Below are 15,200 nucleotides of genomic sequence, written 5' to 3'. Positions count from 1 at the left end.
TACCTGCTGCACTGGGGGGGGGATGTGGAAGAGGTTGTGCTCGTTCAAAAGTCTAGAAAGAAAAATGTAACTTTACAACGGTGCAAATTATGCAAATAAAAGTATGGGGGAAGAATCAGCCTAGATTAATTTCTAAAAGATTGTAAAATCCTTCATTTAAAGCTTAGTGTAATCTTTGACATTTATGTGGGCACCTGAAAAAAAAAAAAGAAAAAAGAAAAAAAAAAAACCAAAACCAGCCCTAAAGCAGAGCTTTGGTATGGAAGTACAGTGCTGCTGTGAGCAGACACATTTCTGTCTGCTTCTCATTTAAAGTGCCAGCTCCTTCTTTTTTTTTGTGTACCTAATACACGATACGCATGGAATATACAGTTGTGTCACGAAGTCATTCTGTATTCTTAAAGCTTAATATAATCAAATTCATTGCCTAAAGATGGTGTAGTTGAAGATTTGATCCTTTTTCACTGAAGTGGAAATACTTTCAGTAATTGAAAGCAGATTCATGTCTGGAGTTGTACAAGCCAAGGTTTTCATTTTTAAAATAAACCTTTTGTTCTTCAGCTTTAAATATTTCACTGAGCCATCCGGAGACCTCTGTTAATTGCTAGAGTAGACTTTAAGGAAGGATTGGGGGAAAAAAAACTGAGAAAGGTATGTCAGCAATTAAATTTACTTAAAATAATGTCTGTGTTCTAGTGCATGAAGATACCATTGCAGTTTTTGTGGACACTATGTTTTAGTTTTCCTGTTCATCCACATGAATCTGAATTTGAACTACCTATCTGTCTGTGGAGTGTTTTATTTTAAACTGTCTTCACTTATGTTCACCTTACTTAGCCCATTTGCCCTTTTTTTTAACAGTTTATTAAACAAAACACTCTGAACTTTGAAGATTTGGGGAAATACTGATCTGCCCCAGTAAACAAACCTGACACTTTGTAGTGATAGCTGCCCTTTGTTAACTTTGTGTCTGTTTTCTGGCTGATCATGTGGAAAGCTTTCAAAAACCTTGCTTTCTAATATTTTAGCAATAGAGAAAGAAAGTTAGGATGTGAACTACCAAACTCCCAGACAAAGACTGAGCTGCTCTGGAGCTGTTTGTTAGAAGCTTTGAAGGTAGAGAACAATGGAGGCAGAGGAAGAGAAGTACCTTCTCTCCTCTAAGATCTCCAGTCCACAGAGTAAATTCACTGCAAATGTATAGAAAAGTTACTGAAGATGGCAAGAGTCCCCTGTCTGTTGCAAAGTGTATTAATTTCTTAATAGACACAAGGATCTAATTGCCTGATGTTAAGTATTCTTATCATTAAGATAAGAATTTGTAATTTGTATAATGGCACTAGCTAGGCTGGGTTTATTCCCATGAACTCCTAGGTGTTGTGCACGCAGCTGGTGGAGTGCACTTTTCCTTCATTCAAAAGGTAAATCTTTTCATGCATCCTGGCGGAAGTATTTTTGTAAAACCCAGGAAGGGGAAAGTTCTCAAACAAGAACAGAAAAAAAATCTAGCTTACCTTTTTTTCATCCATCAGATTGGGGTTCAAAACTGTCAAGCAGCTCAATAACTGTGAGATGTTATAAAATTTTTTGATTAATCTTTCTGCAATCCTGTGTGGAAAGTGGCCTCATATTTCACAGTATAAGGTTATTTTTCCTTTCAAGGACTTATAAAAGGGTGTGTTACAATTTAGCAAGAAACCTACAGCAATTGAACCTTTAAAAAATGTTTTATGTTTAGATGGCTTTCAATTGTCATCTTTACTTTCTAATCTTTCTGACACAAGAAGTTACACGTGGGGTATATTTTTTTTTTTCAGTTTGAAGAAAAGCAGCTGATGTAGTAGCCGTCTAGGAAAAATTGATAATTGATGGAATAAAAAAACATAAAATGTCATGTCAGATGTGTGTTCATTCTACAGGTCCTCAATAAGAATACTGCCATACACCCATCAGCTTTGAAGTCTGATTTTTTAAAATTACAGATAGCAAGTTAGAGGCTGAACATTGAAACTAACTTTTATAAAATGGCAAATTTTAGTACTGAAGAGTTTATCCTTTGGCTTGAGAGATATAGAAATATCTGTAAATATCAGTATATGATGCAAATGGACTTAGGGAATTTGTCTTGAGCTGTATTCTTTCAGTTCTAACGTGCATGTGTGGAGATTTAACATGACTTTTCAAATTACCAAAATGGTCTGATAAACAATTGTGAGATCAGACTTTATAATTTCTCTTCCTGTAGCTTGTATTGCTTCCCAATTCACTTGTTGAACTAAACAAGGAAAAATAAAATGTCGTAATATGTATGCTTTGTTCAACATAGACATTTGAGTGATGATATGAGAAAATAGGACTGTAATGTTGTCCAGAATAAGAAAAAACATTAACTTCCCTATCCTTTCTGCATGTGTTCAAAGGTCTTATTGTTGGTTATATTCGTTCTAAATGTGTCTATAGGCTATGCTCTGTGTGGGTTTGAAGGACTTTTTCCAGAAGTAGTTACAGATTTATGCATTTCAGAATAGCAAGAGGGCTTTTGTATGTTCAGTAATGTATGGAGCATGACGCTGTGAGCTGGTGACCTCACTAATGGTTTGAAGATGTACATGTCTTTTAGATTTGAAGATTTTTATACAAAACAACAAATAAGGATGAAATAAAACAACTGCACTAAAGAAAAAGTTTCTGTGGTTTTTCAGTTAAGTTAACCTTTTTAAATGTTAAGGACAAGTGGAAAAAATGGCTCTTGTGTTCCTTTAAAAAGCATCACCCACGTTAAAAACTCTGAACAGAATAGGTAGGTGGCTCAAATACTCTGAATGAGTAGAAAAAAGTCATTCATCTTCTTCGTGTAAGATTGAGGAATTCAAAGTGCAATTATACATGAAAACTTCAGGACTCACTCAAGGTAACAACAAGGTGTGTAGTTGTCTTTTGAGACTGACTAGGGCCACTGTTTATCCAAACTTGAAACAAAATAATTGTTTTGTGTGAGCTGCTTGTAAAGTAGCTTGTTTTTGAAGCAAGTCCTTTAGATGCAAGAAAAAGGTAGACTTCTCATATCCGGAAACAGTAAATCATTCTAGCTCAGAGTGAAAGGCTTATTTATGTCTTGTTATATACAGCAGAAAGGACTTTGCATAGCTTTTCTATATGAATCATTGCAAACTTCATGGTTTTGATACTGTAATCACTGATTTTTGTATTTACTAAATGAAGGTAGTTTTACAGGAGATTTAACTTCTGGTGTATTCAGAATTCAGGAGTTAAGTCTGGATTAAGAAGTGTTACAGCAAAAGATTAAGCCAAATACAGAAATGTGCTGAAATTTGCACAAACTACATCTACAACTCAAAGTAATGGTGGCCTGACAAAATGGCAGAGGTGGGTTTGCTGTAATTTCTGAAGAACTGCGTTATGACAAAACTGATTAAAGACATGTGACAGGGTTTCTGCATACTTAGTTTTCTGTGGCAAAGGAACAGCAATTTTGGCAGTAGCAGTAAGCTAACATGTCTAGTGTCACATCAACAGTGAGTTACACGTTTTTATCTTTCTGATACAACTTGCTGTTTTGCCACTTTCTTGCTTTTGAAGGGGATTCAGACCTATGCAGCAATATTTCTAAGATGATTAAAAGAAAAACAGATTTAAGAGAAAAAAGTATTAATCTAAAATATGATCTCTTGCATCTCTGCATAACTAACATCCAACTGCTTTACTAGGTTTTTTATTATTTTTATTCTGTTTCAGTTGTTATTAGTCCAAGAGCTATTGACATGAGGCTTTTTTTTCTTGGTATCAAGAAGAATTAGTGTCCTGGAGAGCTATTTGGAATAAAGGAGTATATATTAATCAAAATCTAAAAAAAAAAAAAAAAGGCAACTGCTATTATGTAATGATATTATTTGATTGGTTTTCATAATTTAAAAATCATAAAAAAGCTATACTTTAAGCTTTCAAATTGTCATAACTGCCAAACTAATTTTTAAACTGCTTTAATTTTCACCTCTAGTACAGTTCCTGACCACACACAAAGGAAAAATAAAGGAATGGAAATGTTTTTTTTAGAGCAGCTTTTGGTTTAATCATATAGACCTGCTTTTTCATAAAACATTATTGTACCCAGGTATGAAATATAACCAGTTTCAAATCTGCAGAAATTTCAGTTGTTAATTTTTGCTGAACATTTTTCCTCTTAAGTCAGAAACTGCATTAAAGAAAAGACTTGTCCAGGGAGTTGTAAAAAGTAGCCTGGAAAGCCTCTTATGTTCTTTATTTTAAATAGAACAGAATTGCCTTACGTAGCAAAGTTAACTTTGTTAACCTTTTATAATTATTTAACCATTATTTCATTTTACCCCCTGCTTAAACATTGTACATTAATGCAATAGACACCTGGCTGTGCTCTTAAAAGTTTATTTGTCTTTCAATTCCTGTGATAGTAGGGGGCAGTATATCTCCTTAATTATCTTTGTTCAGGGAAATGTTGAAAGGCCAGGGTAGTTAAACAAGGCCATTTGGATTTGCAGTAAGGTCGAAGTCAGATGCAAGGAAAGCGGTTAAATGCATTATCATCTTATTGAGCACATCATCAGTAAAGTGACCTTGATGGAGGTGGAAAAAGCCATTTGGCTATTTTATGACAGCCACCTCTCTGCTGGCTTTATCCCTGCCAGAGTGTACTTCAAATAGCTTTATCACAGTCTTCTCTTGTTGCTTTGAAATCTGATTTTTCTTAATTACAGATAAAGAGTTAGAGACTGAACAATGAACTGAACTTTTCTAATACTGGCAAATTTTACTGCTGAAGAGTTTATCTTTTGGTTTGGGAGATCTAGAAATATCTCTAAGTTGACTATTAAGGTGACCTTTATATTAATTATTATAACCCTGCCTTTAAGGATTTCATTGATAATCATTGGGTTTTATTCATTACTCTACTGCTTTTTAAACTGTTTTTTAAGTTACTATGAGGACAGACAAGCCAACTTCCAGCCTTAGCAGCAGGGACATTATTTGTTTGAATATGTGTGCATTTATGTTTTTATAAAGGTACTCAAACCTTGGGAGGCCTGTGGCTAAACTGGAAACAAATAGCTTAGAAAATATATAATTAATGGTTAAATTTCTATCTTACTTGTGTTTTATAATGATAGTCAGTATTGATGTCTTAAAAACTTATAAAAGTACATGTTAATACAAGTATTTAATCAAAATAATGTCAACTGTACATTTTCCCCTCTTTCTTTTTTACCTCTCTTTTCTCATTCAAGAAAGATTTCTTTCATTTGTGTAAAACTACGCTTATTTCAAATAAACAGTTTAATAAACAAAAAAAATTTTGGCCTTTAAAAGAACTTAGTGATATTTCTTTTTACAGTGTTCCCTGTCTAGGCATTGGCATAATTGTTAAGGGAATTTAAAACAAATGTACAAAATACAAGACAATAACAGGAAAACTGGATCTTCAGGAAAAAACCTGAATTTTGACCACCTGAAGTTATAGGTTAATTGACTAAGACTCATAGCAAAGCATTAAAAATTATTGGAGACTAGAGGGAATGCTTTATAAGAAAAGATGAAAAGAAAGAAAAAATGCAGCATAGTCACATTGAAGAACCACCTGTAAGACTTAAAGACCTCATGGACTTGGATGATGTATCTGGATGCAGTAAGGTGAATTAAGGACCAAAAGAATGAGCTGCATACCAAGACACATTTTGTAGTGGTAACATCCTGGAGGCTATGGAAAATAGCACAGTTCATAACGTCCCATTTTTTGAAGAACAAGTATTACTTGTTTTGTGGTAGTATGTTTAGTGGCTGTTATACCTTTTGTTCCTAAGCTTTGATTATATGTTGCCATTTTGAAGGTAGATGATTTTAACTTCCACTTTGCAACCTTTGAGCTCTTTTTCTTCAACACATAGGTGATCTCCTAAGAAGAGAGCAGGGTTCTTCTTCTCATCATTTATCTCTGTCTTTGGAGCTGGAAGGCATCTAATAGTTGTCTCCTCACCAGTTTTATAGCAGTAAGAAAGCACGTTGGTTTGCAGTGCTTCTCTGGGACACGTTACTTTGGACAATTAAGATTTCAAAGTTGCCAGCAATGTTTTGGTGTGGTCTTCAGCACAGGATTGTAGAGTCACTGTGTTCTCAGCATGAAGCACCATCATCCAGATGGAGAATCTCCCCTTTCACTCATGCCAAGTCCCCCTAATTCCTCACAGACTTGCCTATTGATCTAATCGTCGATATGATAGAAGTGCCCTTTGCCTTCGTAGTCTAAAGAATTTTCTTACATTTTTCTTTGTTTAATTATTCTTGCTTCCTCCTCAGCTCTCTCCCTGTACTTGTCAATCATGTTCTGCCATAAAGCAGAATGTATGTGTGTGTGTGTTTCCATATGCCCAACCAGAAGACAAGTCTTTTGAAGGCAGACACATAGAGTCAGAGCTTGAAAATGTAATTCTGTCAAACTGTCTTTTTCATCAGATGACTTCAGGAAGGTTGCCACACAGTTAGGCCTATCTATTGTCTTGTAATGATACTGAATCTTAGCATCTTTCCTACCAAGCAAGGGACAAGCAGTAAGGTGATGGATCTTTGGCTGAAGATCTCACTGTCCCTTGACAAGTATGCTGAAAGTATTGACAATATTAAAGTATTTTCTGCAGACTGGAAGTACCTCAAAGAACTTTTCTTTTCCTACCCTGTCTTCCTTTACTTTTACCCCTCCTTGACAATTTTGGTTTATGGAGCTGAGCACATATTTTATTGCCAGGAGAGTTTTTTTTCAACAGCTGTCCTTTCTCCAAAGAATACAATAAGGTTCGTAACACTGAAAGGGTATCTTCAGAGGATTTCAGTCAGTCTTATTCTGCAAACCCTGCTACTCCTCATTTGTATGAGAACCCAGTGTTTACCACCCTATTTTTCCCCTGAGGTCAAGGAATCTTAAGCAGACTTTTCAGTCAGTGGGTTCCATCTCTGGATGTAAACCTTTCTCCCCTGATGATTTTTCTATCAGTGGTATTCGGATAGTATTTCAAGTTATTCCTCAGCAGTTCTGCCAGATTTTCACAGAAGAGACCTGTGTATTATTTTTCAATTCTTTTTTCTCATTTCTGCCCTCCAGCTTTTACATTACCCCCTCATCCTAGTCCTTTCTACCTAATCCTAATTTACTGCTGATAGAGCCATGGCAGCAGAACCAGTTACTTGAGGTGAAAAAAGAAGAATAAAAATAAAGCCTACATCAGACAAAGTTATGTTTTTGCCTTTGAGGCAGTTGGTTTTATTTGCAATGATTTTGGTGACACCAGGCAAATCTGAACATTCTTCATTCTGCTTGTATATTATCTGCTTTTGTTTCCTGTAGTGCAACTGTACCTCGTAAAATAATGGGTAACAAATTGTTCATTTTGAGTGTTTGGTTTCTCTTTGCAATATACAGCAGAGCTTGTGTTAGAATCAGTTATTTGATTATTTTTTCCCCTTTTATGTGTAGTTTTTTATGTGTATGGAGTTTCCATGCGTGTTCTTGAGCCAAATGTGGTCAATATGCAAGAGTACATGGGGATCTTTACTAAGAAATACAAAAATATACTGAGTCCTATAGCAAACTGAATTACCATCGCTTCATGAAAGTAGGTTTATTTGGCATAGTCTGTATGGAAATTATAACCTTTATTAACATCATTTGTAGACTGAGCTGTGTCTGGAACAGCATATGCATGCATGTGTATAGCTTGAATTTTAGCCAAGGGAAGGAGTCCCTTACATTCTGCTGTCTGATGCTCCACTTGTGCTCATGGCTATAACACAGCAGCTCTTTAAGATTCTGGCTGAGTGTTGAAATGGAACAGGCCATGGATGTTGATAAGTCCGGAAGCCTGGCAAAGCAGCCATACTTCAGAAGTGTTGGAAGGTATCAGTTCTGCTTGCCTGCTGAGAGCTGCCTGCAGCTCAGATTGGTGTGCCGCAGGCTAGCACCTATAGCCATGAGGTGTTCCCTCCTTTCTTGGTTTTCCAAATTTTGCAACATGGTGGAAGAGGGCAGTGAAAGGGAAAGAAGAAACCAGTCAGGTGCCATTCTTTTTCATTGCAGAGAGAAAAAGTAGATTGTAGAGGAGAGATAGATGCGTAGTCTTTGTGTATGGTAGCAAAGGGAACAAGCCAAGGTCCATTTTCTGTTACAACTGATATGCACAAGTGCTTCACCAGCAGCCTTGGGTCCTCATTCATTCAGCCTCCTATGAGCAGTCCATGGTTCATACCCTTCCTTGAACTGTGTGGGTGTTATCTGGGAGAGCACTGGTTGTTAGCCAGAAACTAAGGCAGGAAGAATGCTATCAGTTACAAGTTATTGATGATTTTTTGCCAGTGTTTACCCTCAAGCTTGCACTAAGCAGCTCCTGTTGAGTTAGTGCAGATAGAAGCATTGAGCTTGAGGCTTATGGTAGGGAAGAGAGGGAAAGGGAAAACAAAGGACAAACCTCTGTCTCTAAATAAATTTGTATTTGACAGAAGCCATTAACACTTCCAGCATAACACTGCAAACTTAACAGCAAAGTCACCCAGTATATGTGTCTCAGAATATTTTTCACACTACCATTTTAGTTAGGTCTGGATTTCTTTGTTCTTTTTCTCTACTGATTTCTGTATGGGCCTGTCAGGCCAGGGCAGGTAGGAACCCTTTAAAAAGTGATCCTAACCTGGAGACTCTCTTTTTAAAAGACAGTAGTTATCTCCATTTTACTAATTCTTGATTCCACAGATTCACTTCCTGTGCTAAGAGCATTTAAATTATGCTTTTGCTTCTAAGGTTTTTTGTCATATAGCTCTTAATACAGGATAGTGATTTTTTTTAACTGCTTTTAAGAAAAACAGAAAACCACACAAGAATATGAAATGTCAGTTCCCATTCAACACTCAGCCTAGTTGAGAGGCTGCATGCATAACTACCCTCCCTGTACCTGTTCTTGCCAAATTTGTTGCTCCTTTATCAGTGAAATCAGCTTGAAAAAATGTTCAACTTTGTCTCATTTTCACGTACATTTCCACACTGTTTAAGACAAGTAAAAATAGTGTAACTCATGTTAATGGTCACACTTCATTAAAGTGAGATAACTAAGTAACAAGATATGTTTTGGTGTGTTTACTGCTGGATTTAAATGCATGCAATGAGGTTTTTTAGTTCACAGAATTAAGTTCTTCCCATATGTACTCAACATCCTAAAAGTCATAAACCTTTGTACCATAATATTCCTATTGCTACAATCAAATTTTAAGTTGGTTGAAAAGCGTGTAAGTAGTCCCTTTTGGCTACCCATATGAAGAGCCTGAAGAAATTCACTCATCTCTATTGTAAGTCAATTATAACTCACACTAAATGTCTTGCTGTGGAGAGGAATGTCCTAGCCAGCTTATGCTTTGGATGGAAGTACATCTCCTTTTAAAAAGCCTCTGTTGATTGTTTAAAGAAAATTATTAGTTCTGATGCATATTTTTGTAAAGTAATGGACTCTGCCAGCTGATCTGTTAATCAGTAATCTGTGGCTCTCCCTTTCACTCAAATGCTGATTTGAATTCTACAGACAGACCTTCTACCTTTGCCTATCATAATTCTGGATAGCTCTTCTCCACCTCAGTAGGATTACAATGAAGCAGAAAGAAAGTATTTGTTTACTTTTCACAGATAAACAGGTAATAGGCAATTTGCTGTCACTGTGACAGTGTCATGCTTTGAGGTGACACAAGGTCTTTCATTGAGGTAGATGTGTGTGCACATCCACAGTTAACATGCCTTCTGTCCAAACAGACTTTTGTTTTCAAAAGAAACTTCTGTGGTGAGTTTTGTGGACTTAGTGGAAGGAGGGTTATCTTACTGGTCTGATCACTTGGGAAAATGTAACAGTAGCATATTTTATATAGATGTACAAATTAACAATAATATTGTATACTTTTCTCTGAAATACCTGAGTTTAGCAAGTATCTGTGGCATAGTTAGTAAAGCAGATTTTATTAGGTTGCTGTGCTCTTCCACATTGTCAAACTTGCTTCTTTCCTTTATATGCAGCATAACTTGATGTGCCAGTGCTGGGAAACAGTATAACCTTGTTGAAGAAGAACATAAGCTTAACCTGTAATAAAATGTATAGAAAATTTTATATTCTTTAGTGTTGATCGTACTTGCAGTGTTCATGGAATCAGTGTAAACAACATCTGTCATATAAGCAAACGAGGATCAAATCAATTCATATATATGTTATGTATGACAATTGCATATATTTATTTTCCTGATATTTTATTATTGTACTTTTGAGTCATGCCACAAAGAAGACAATGAAAAATGTTGCTGTTAGCTACTTGTAACTTCAGATACCCATACTCAAATATCTGTTATTGAGTATCTACTAACAGAAAACCTGAATGTAATCTAGATAAAACCATGCCAAGGCATGGCTCATAAAATAACAGTTCTTGGGTTATTCAGACTACACTTAGAGTTCCAATGAGCTTAATGTACTCACTTTTGGATACAGAAAGTAAAAGACATTATTAGAACATATTGCATGTGTTCATACTTTGGGGTATGTTACAAGTTATTTGATATATGTAATAAGACTAATAATAGTCATGTATTAAGTGTCAGCTAAAATTCCCTGAGCAACCTGAATTAAGAAACCTGTTGGATGTCACAGATGGGATCTGAAGCCTGAATCTTTGTAGTTTCTAGATCCTATTGCAAAATAGGGATTATTGCTTCCCAGAATTATTTCAAGATCATTTCAAGATCTGCTCTCTCCTTGAGAGCCATCCCTATTGCATTAATGAGTCTGCAAAAATACCCCTCGGTGTCCCTAGTTGCACAGGGCCAGCATAGTCCTGGTACAGTTTGGATTGGAAACCATTAATCTAGGCTTTTAGACCAAGGCATGTCTTATTGAATACATATTATTAAGACATTGAAATATTATTAATATTTATAAAATACCTTGGACTCACAAGTTAAAAATCCAAAGATTTTAATTTTCCCCACTTCTTCAGAGGAAATTTATATGCAAGCTGACTAATGCACCAAAGTTCAGACAGATATGAATTAAAACCACTAAGTTACAAATGCCTGGGAAACAGAGTGCATAGTGGAAATGACAGATGTAGCACAGGAATGCTATAATAACTTAATATTATAAATGCAATAAAATCAGAAATGAGCACCTTCATGTTTCAGAAGGAGATTACAACTAGACACATTGCTGTTGTAGACAAATTCCCTGCTATGTGGCAGCTGTAACACTAGCAGGTCTTTACATGCCCACAGGAGAAAATCAGTTTTTAAAGAGGTAGTGCATTTGAAACTAGCAATCAGGGTTTTGGTTTTTTTTTATATCTTTTTTACAAGCGTGTAAAGTTTGAAGTGCTGTCTACTTCAGTAGAGTTCCCTGGAACAGATATCTAGTGTGTGTCAAATATGTCTAATACCTTACTTGGCCCGGTTGTGAACTCTTAAAATCATACGGTCACAAAATGTTTATTTATTTATTCTAGGTGTTATGGTGATGTTAAATGCAGGTACCTTTCAGATGGCCAGCATTTGAGAACTGTTATCCTTTTCATTCTATGAAAGCCTTGAGGAAAAAGCCATTTACTGACAGACTTGTTAGTGTTCTTCAGAGGCACCCTCTTTTGTCTTCCACACTTTGTAACTGATTACAAGCACACAAATGTGGGGTTGTGTTTTTTTTTGCTGTCATGAAACACTCATGAAGAAAGGATTTGGAAAGCAGGTTTGCAGGAAACAAGGTAATGGTAAAAGGTATTTTAAACTCCTTCATTCACGTAAGGGAAAAGAGTGTTTCAAGCCGTTACTTGCATTATAATGTGTGAATAATAACATACTATCAAAACTATTAGGCAACTGACTACAAACTAGTTTTATTAATTAGCAATAGATTACAAGTGTGGTTGCATTTTAAATCACAAATAGGTACAATATTTATGACAACAAATACACTGGAAACAGTAGTCTTGCAATCCCTTAGACAATACTGAACAATTTAATTTCAAGAGACTTAGTAAAGCAAATATAATGGGATATGCTTGATAGGGAACGTACCTCCTGTATTTCCTACTAAAATTTAAATGTCATCGGAACAGTATCTTTCCTACTTGTCTGTAACTGATGTTAAAACTCATATCTTACATGTTAAGATGTTAAAACTCACATCTGTAGCCAATAAAATAAATAATCTCTTATAATAGGAATGGAAAATGGGTAATAAATTTATGTTCATTATTAATGATAGAATTTAAATGTGTAGGTTTCCTAGGACCAGAAAAATATTTTTCTTTCGCAATTTCTAAAAGGCTTTGTGTAATGACAATATTCCTGAATGAATCGGTATAAAAAAGCAGCTAATCAGAAAGTCACACTAGTCAAATGAAATATTTTGAGTAGACAACTTTTTTCTTCTTGGATTCTTGAATATATCAAAGAACAATCTTAAAATTGTTGAAGAATCTGTGGTTTAGTAACCTGTGTAAATTTGCATCAATACTGCAAAATTATGTGTTTACTACTGTGTGGAATTAACAGAATTTTGATTACAGACTTAGACATGATAAATATCAAGAACATGTTAGAACTCTGGCACCTTTTCAACCTGTAAAACCTCCTCACTGGCTACTGCAGATAGATTTTCATAATGAAACAGTGGATCATTTCTTTTAAGAAGTTATGAGGTTAGAACTATTGCAAAAAACATGTTAAGAATACAATGAAAAAAAACCCATAAGCTGCTTGCTCTCACTTGTGGTAGACCAAGGCTGTGGCAGGAACAGGAGTTGTGGGCTTACTTTTACCAAAATATTTGCAGGTGAGGTGTAGGTGTATTGACAGGCCCTGCACTGTTCACAGTGGTAGAAGCATGTTATTTCAGGGAAATAATTTTGGCTTCTGTTGTTTTAACTGAGTTCTGCTGCTGATACAGTTATATCTGTGGTAGAACATTTACTGGCATAAATGTTTGTTCAGAAATGTCATTAGGGTTTTTTTTATCCATTTCTATTATGAAAACTGGTCTACCATCATATGCATGTTTATCAATTTCTTGCAGTTTTTATAACAAATAATAATCTCTTAGGCATAAATATGTTGTCAGCTGTTTCACATTATTATTATTTTCCCTGGGAACTCCATGGTGGCATTTTTAACCAAGGAAAAACCCAATTAGCTACACCAAGAAAATACTGACAGTAGCCATATGCAGAGACATTGTCAGACCAAAGAGGTTTTTATTTTACTACCTATTAATTAGGTAAAAATTAGTAAATTACCCTATCCGCCTTACGTATATTGAGTTTGCTGTAGGGGTGCTCCAGTGACTTAAAACAGGTGCTTGCAGAGAGCAGCTGAGCATGTTACATTTTCTCCTGCATGCACTGTCCCAGTTTATATACTGCCCTGAAAGTCTGATCTGCACTATATTGGCAGTTCAAACTAAGTTTTGTCCCTGAGGCTTTTCAGTCTGAAAAACCCTTCTCTGAGCTAAATCCTGGTTTAACTCTGATTCAGCTGGCTTCCTGGGGTAAGGTGGAGGGTTGTAGCACACCAAGGGTGAGGAAGAGGAAAGCTGAAGTTTGTATTCCTGTGCTGTAATAAGGGTGCAGTATTTGGGTTTAAAAGTTTATCTAATGGTGATCCATGGACACTTGTGTTGCTGCTTTGTGCTGTGTATGCTGTTTCTCGGGGTGGTTGGCATAGCTGAGAGAGGCGTTGCTGACAGACTGTGTTTCAGATGTGTTTGGTGTAGGCATTACTTTCCTCTATTATGAAAACATTTTCTGGGAGGATTTGTCTGTGTTTGATTTCTTTAAATCATTGTTTCAAAAAACTCTAAACAAAACCAAGACAAATCCAAGTAGCTGGAAAAAAAGGTGCTGTTTTGGAGATTGTACAATTATTTTGTAGCACAGTGGGCTGGCCTGTATTTGTGTGAAAATTGTTAGAACGTGTTTAAAATGAGAAAAAAATAGAAATATATCTGGAAGTTAAAAGCTCTTCCCTGCATGTGGCTTACATTGAATATGATAATATGCTATGCATTCATTAATTGAATACAAAAATACCATCTGTATAACAAAGATCAAAATAGCTTCTGTATTTTCTTCATATTGAACCAAGTAGTTTCCAGATACCACACAGCAGGAAGAGCAAACACCTTACACCACTTTTCCCCACTTCTGGGATACCATTTCCTTTTGTATTCTCTCCTTACTGGTGTCTTGCTGGGCAGGTGACTTTTCACTAAAGGGCACCTGATCGTGTATTTCTGAGCTGTGCTTAACTCCCTGATTATATTTTGTGAATTGTGCTATCCATTCTTACCAGTGGAGGGATAACCCCACAAGAGTAGAGGTGCAGCCCAGCGTACTTCGTGCTGGAAGCTCACTTGAAATGGCCTCGTGGCAGGGTGCTTTTTCCCACATGCCTTGTTCTGAAATCTTCCTAATTTTCCTATCCCTTCTTACTCATATCTGCTCTGATTTGTTAATTCCTTATTTCTTTTCCCATGGACTTTTTTGTTTGCTTGATTGGTTGGTAAGCTGTGTTCTTTTGCTCCTCACTGCAGACTTGGACTCCTTTTTGGTGCTTCTTTACCACTGGAGCCAGCAGTGCTTTTGGCTTTGGCTTATCTGTGACTGCACTGAACCACTTAGTTCTGGTTTAGACTAGAAATATACACTAAAAAAAAAAATCTAGAAACATATTTTTTCTAATATGAACTAGACATATTTTTGAAGCAATCTATGATGGTTTAAAGGGAGAAAGATGTGGGACACCTCAAATTTTAGGGAGATATGAGCACCAGTGTCTCCTCTTCTCTAGCCTGCCTTTCCATTTTTTTCTATCTTAGTAGATAATCACTTTTTTGTTAATTTGGTTCAATCTCAGTGAAAACTTGAGGAACAAGCTGAATTAATTTTCAGAAAACCCCCTCAAACTGCATTTCAGTTCAATGCCCTGCTAGAAGACAGACTAATTTATGGGACTGCAGAAATTCACATAGACCCTGGCTCGGTTGCAGTGCATGTCAGCAGACAGAGAGAACAAGCCATGTTTAGGCTGTTGTGTGAGAGTTGTGCATACTGGCTTCAGCAAGAGCAAGACTGGTTGCAGGATTAACTTT

At 36.0% G+C, this 15,200-nt stretch overlaps 1 protein-coding gene across 20 annotated transcripts in view; it reads left to right on the top strand.

The window, feature by feature from the left end:
* The window catches only part of TENM3 (teneurin transmembrane protein 3), a 594,796-nt gene that overhangs the window by 355,233 nt on the left and 224,363 nt on the right, over nucleotides 1-15,200 (top strand). For 2 of the 20 annotated variants that reach the window (XM_088056030.1, XM_088056029.1), the window contains exon 2: nucleotides 562-651. The exons of the other annotated variants lie outside the window; for them this stretch is intronic. The gene's annotated coding sequence lies outside the window, so the exon portion shown is untranslated. The remainder of the gene's footprint in view (nucleotides 1-561; nucleotides 652-15,200) is intronic. 20 annotated transcript variants of the gene reach the window in all.

The sequence above is a fragment of the Pseudopodoces humilis genome, chromosome 6, assembly GCF_049639895.1.
Source record: "Pseudopodoces humilis isolate 2021_Gansu_Grassland_sample_001 chromosome 6, ASM4963989v1, whole genome shotgun sequence".
NCBI lineage: Eukaryota > Metazoa > Chordata > Aves > Passeriformes > Paridae > Pseudopodoces > Pseudopodoces humilis.
Note: the sequence above shows the minus strand (reverse complement) of the source record. Positions and strands in the feature narration are given on the sequence as shown.